Source organism: Ixodes scapularis, unplaced genomic scaffold (genome assembly GCF_016920785.2).
Source record: "Ixodes scapularis isolate PalLabHiFi unplaced genomic scaffold, ASM1692078v2 PGA_scaffold4__175_contigs__length_147842914, whole genome shotgun sequence".
Classification (NCBI taxonomy): domain Eukaryota; kingdom Metazoa; phylum Arthropoda; class Arachnida; order Ixodida; family Ixodidae; genus Ixodes; species Ixodes scapularis.
The window spans coordinates 64,499,623-64,504,895 of NW_024609879.1; the positions used below are offsets into that span (position 1 = coordinate 64,499,623).

General features: G+C 45.1%; 1 pseudogene; it reads left to right on the plus strand.

Annotated features, from left to right (window-relative positions):
- The first annotated feature begins 311 nt into the window (after positions 1 to 311).
- LOC121047733 lies at positions 312 to 1,186 on the plus strand (annotated as a pseudogene).
- The last annotated feature ends 4,087 nt before the right edge of the window (positions 1,187 to 5,273 follow it).

Consider the following 5,273-nt stretch of genomic DNA (forward strand, 5'->3'; position numbering starts at 1 on the left):
TGAAAAAAAAAAAAATAAGCATCTTGTTGCAACGAAAGCTGCTGCAGTGAACCTGGAATTGACCAAGAAGATGACAGCAGAAGAGGTGGACGCTACTCAGCTAGCCGTTATGTTTGACGGTACATGGCGAAAGAGAGGACACAAGAGTCATAATGGCGTTGGCACAGAAATATCTGTTGACACGGGACTCTGCTTAGACACCGAAGTACTGTCAGAGCTGCAGCAGGCGCAAGAATGAAGGAGAGGAGGAGGTCTGGCAAGCCTTCCACAAGTTGGTGGGTGAGAAAAACACTGACGGCTCATCCCATGCTATGGAAACAGAAGCTGCAACAAGGATCTGGCAGAAGACCCTCTCCAATTCACGACATTCCTCAGTGACGAAGACAGCAAGGCGTATGCTGCAGTGTCTGAGGCAAACTTCTATGGGACTACCCCCATTGTGAAAGAAGACTGGACAAACCATGTGGCAAAGCGATTGGACACTGGACTCCGGAAGCTCAAAACGCCACTGCCACGGGGACGAAAGCTCGATGATGGAACTATCCAGAAGCTGCAGAGCTATTTCCGGATCGCCACCACCAGTAACAGAGGAAGTGTCCGAGGAGTGTTTTCTGCTATCTGGGCATCTTATTTTCACTCCTGCTCTACTGATCTTGCCAGCAGCCACATGTTCTGTTTAGACGGGGAATGTTCCTGTTGCAAGCACAAGAGAGCACAAGCCCTGGGTGAAGCAGCACCGCCACACACTCTGATCCTCACAGCTGCTCAGGCCAAAGCCATACTGCCCATCTACAAGTGGCTGATTAAGGAAAAGCTGCTGTCCCGCTGCTAACAAGGGAAGACTCGAATGCTGCTCGAGTCGCTCAGTTGCAAGATCTGGATGCTGTGCCCAAAGACGAGGTTTGCTTCGTGCACTGTCGAGGAGATGGCCACTGCTATTGCAACCTTATGGTTCAACAAGGGACACACAAACTTCGAGCAGGTGCTACAGGAGCTTGGCATGCTCCCGTCTAAGGAACTCATCACGCTCTGCAATGGGTACGACAAGAAACGCATTGCCAGCATGACCGCCAACAAAACTGCTGAAGCAAGATCCCATTGCCGCCGAATGGTGGAGCGGGCTCGTGTTCAGAACGCTGCTCGCATAAACCGTGAAGGAGCCACGTATGATGCGGGACAATTCTAAACTTCTCTGCCATCCTGAAAAGCCCTGGCACACATTGTGGTCAGATTTCATGTCAACTAGGCTGCTCTTTTACTATTACAGAACCACAATAACATTCAAACGTGTTTTTCTCCTTTTGTTGTTTTCAGTCATCTCCCAAGTTTGTCTGCAAGAATTTTTGTACTTCATATAGTCCCATCCCAACCAAATTTGCCATGCTTATGCTCCGAGGCGTGTAGAATGCAACTGTCAAGGTTCTGTTACAAGGTATATGACTATAGTTATACAAGTTGCAAAAAATACTTGTCTGCCCTTTAAACATGGCATTTTTGTGATCTCTCATATTTTTTTTAAATATAAGAGATTTCACACACATTAATCTTGTTGTTACTTGCGATTGAGGGACAAGAAAATAGACAGACAAGGGCTCTTGTCTATTTTCTTGTCCCTTTTTTTTTTTTTTTTTGGTGCTTACATACGTAAACACGGCCTCTAGGTTAGGACCATTCTTGAACACAAAATTAGTAGACATTTTTTTATTCCATCAATAAACGTCAAACTGTTATTCATGAGAAAACATTTCGCTGTCGTTTATTTCGGGTTTCAGCCAGGATTCCTTTAGAATAACAGTGCTAGAGTTGTTGTCACAAATTAATGCACTTAATTCATCACACTTAGGCATAATGCTGCGTATGTAAGTAAATGTAGCAAACTTAAAACTGCTGTGCATGCACAGCTGGGTGAGAAGGTGCGACGTTAGGAATCTATCTAAAGACTTCCATAATGGAGTCGGAGGTAACATTATGTTGATAGCACATATCATTGATGTGCAGCTTATCAAAGTTGGTTTTTAATGTTTCATTTCGAGACCGAGCAAACAAAAACGGTTTATTTCGAGCTGAGCGGACGGAGCTCATTAAGTGTTCCGCCACGGCGCACTCAAAATCTTTTAGTTTAAAGCCCGAAGAGAGATTGTTTTGTCTATCTTTGTAACAGAAGAACTAGTAAGGCTAGGATAAGCAGCATGAGCAATCTGTGCCGAGAACACAAGCAGACGAGCATGAACACTCACAAACGTTGTAGTGCCCCAATCAAACAGGAGTCATTACTTAGGTAGCAGCGAGAATCAGGATTGTAACTAACCTGTACGTTGTACAATGCAATGCCATTGCTCAACTGGCCCCGCTGACTGACGAGCTTAAAGGGACAATGAATACGAATGTCACTCAGGTTTTTGCAGAATTTTGTGATGCTTATTTCTGCACCTGCTATTAAGTTGGCGATACTGAAACTAACTGTCCGAGTTATGTCATGTGAGAGTGGTTGACCTCGCATGATGTCACACTCTTACGTCATGCTCTTACATCATGCTAAACGAGAAGGTAGGAGGTCGCTTTCATCTTGTTTGTTGTGTGCTCAAAGCTACGCTGGCATCACTCCGGGTACGATTTTAAGGCCGAAGCTCCTTAGGGGCTAGCCATGTCCGTAGGCAGCACGTGCTGCCTACGGACAAGGCAGCACGTGCTTACGAGCACGTGCTGCCTTGCTCGTGTAGGGAAAAAAAGAAAAAAACAACCGCATCTCCACTTGGTGAATGATGTTGATTGGGGAGAAGCTCTGGTGGTGCTTGTCTGCGTAGACGCTGAGCCGCAGCATGCCAAGCCTTTTGTTTGTTTCATCCATGTCAGAAAGAGAATGTGTGGTATGGAACGTGGTTATATACGCGTTTGAGCATTTGACCGCAGCGCGACATGGATGAAAACGAACAAAAGGTTCGGCATGCTGTGGCTCACCGTCTACGCAGACAATCACCACCAGAGCTTCGCCCCAATCAACATCATTCACCATGTGGAGGTGCGGTTGTTTTTTTCTCAAACCTGTTTCATTAATTTGTGCAACTCAGATGCATTGGTTCGGGCTAAAACTGTCTACTTTGCCTGGATCATGCCTGAAGCCTATTTCAATCGTCAAATGAAGTTTCTAAATCCTCTTCATTGTCCCTGTAGCCATGTGTCCCGATAGCCGATCTGCGACGCTCCAGGTTGTCAAACACTATACATGTTGTCGACCAAGTGTGGTGGCTTGATCGTCAGGACTACTGGGATAGTTGTCGGGTCACTCGGCGAGATGATCCAAAGGCCGTCGCAGTTGAGATAGCATTCTTGAAGATGACCAGGCATCGTTGATGCATATGCAGCTGTCAGCATCAGCTGAACGACAAAGAAAGGGGTTGACATCGTTATTTCCAATACAATGCCATGCCCCAACTTTCCCCGCTGACTGGCGGGCTTAAGTGGCCATGCGTCCAGGTAGTCGCTTGGTGACGTTTCCGGTTGACAGACACCATAGACGTTGTCGACCAGGTATGATGGCTTGATCGTTGGTACCACTGGGATAGTTGTCAAGTTACTCGGCGAGACCATCCAAAGGCTGTACGATTTTGAACCTAGGCACGGTACTTCAACATAGCTTGTGATTACTATTGAGAATAATGTTTAAATAATGTAAAACGAACTGAATATTACAGTTATGCTGCACCAGTCCTTTTGACAGTCGTGCATGCTTTCACACTCGGCCGTTAACCTTGGCAACATTCTAACCATGTTGATCAGTGGAGCAACATGCTTGAACCCTAGAAGATGAATAGCAGAAACATTGCTTTAGCATAGTGATGGTAAACAGTTTGTTTATTTCTAATAAAACAATTTTTGCAGATTTGATTTATTAGTTGAATCAATTGGTGCAATGGATACTGCCAAAAACTTAGATTCCTGTTGGTCCGCGGGTGCAAGCACCACTCTTATCACACAAGCCTTCCAGTGCTCCTTTGTTAGTCACTTATGGTATTCAGCAATGCTGGCATTGCATTTTTTCAACAAGTTAAAGGGTTGATAATTGGGCTAGTTGTTAATTAAACATCTAAAATGGTATTAGCGCACACATAGAGAGAAGATACTGGAAAGAGTGCTACTCACAACTGTATTTACTGAGATGAAGAGGAGCAAGAGCCTTTTTTTCATCTCAGTAAATGTTGCGAGTAGCGCTTTTTCCTCTACTCTCCAAGTGTGCGCTAATACCATATAGATTTTCAGCAAGAACTTTTTACAGGTGACTAAAATCACAGAGAAGCAGGTCTCTGTTGTGATAAAAGCATCCCTATCCGCCACCTGGGATACGCGCTCTCTAGCAGGCAGGTTCTGCCGAGAGAAAAATCTGATTGATCTGGCAAGGCCAGTCTTTGGTCTGGGAAAGAGGTTAGAGGCGACTATTTGACAAAGGATATGTCTGCTGGGCATCTTCCCAAAAGTGAGCAGCATAAAAGACCTGAGAAAAGTAAAAACAAAATTATCACCACTGCATGATGATTGAAAACCTGAGACTGTGGTTTGAAAAAAGGAAAAACGTGAAGTAGAAGGAAAAAGAGACAGACAACGTCTCAAATTGAGACGTCTGTCCCATTTTCCTTCTACTTCACGTTTTTCCTTTTTTCAAACTACAGTCTCAGGTTTTCAATCATCATGTATAACTTACACCAGCTCGCCTGCACTTTAACCATTTTATCACCACTGCATCACGTAGAAATGGAAAACACTGGAGGAAGGGAAGAAGTTGCATTTTCTTTTTCGCAGATTGTGTGGACAATTGTTGTACATCCGTGAAAACTCCTGGAGAATGTTCTCTACAGGGTGACACTCCGTGGTAAAGTTTCCTAAGGCCTTGGAGCGACAGCGGGACATGGATGCATCTCTGGCCTTCTAATGCGCGTGCTCTCCAGCCCTTTGCTGCGCTCCTCAGCTGCAAGGTCCTGTGGAAAACACAAGTGTCTTGTTGCGATACGTGCCGGGTTTGGACAGCCGCGGCTTCTGCTGCTATACGCTGCACATTTAACCAGTGGACGGGCCACGCTGATGTGACATACACTGCATGACACTGTTACCACAAACAGGTCATTGGCACTCTTTCATGTTTTGCTTTGAAGGAGTTTTGGCGGGGAGCAAACATTAAAAGCTTAGCTGAATCCCTAGATGAGCACTTTTACCCACACCAGAGGTTTTGATGAAAGCCTTTCAGTTAAAGAGAAAAACCGGAAATTGCTTGTTCCAGCTAA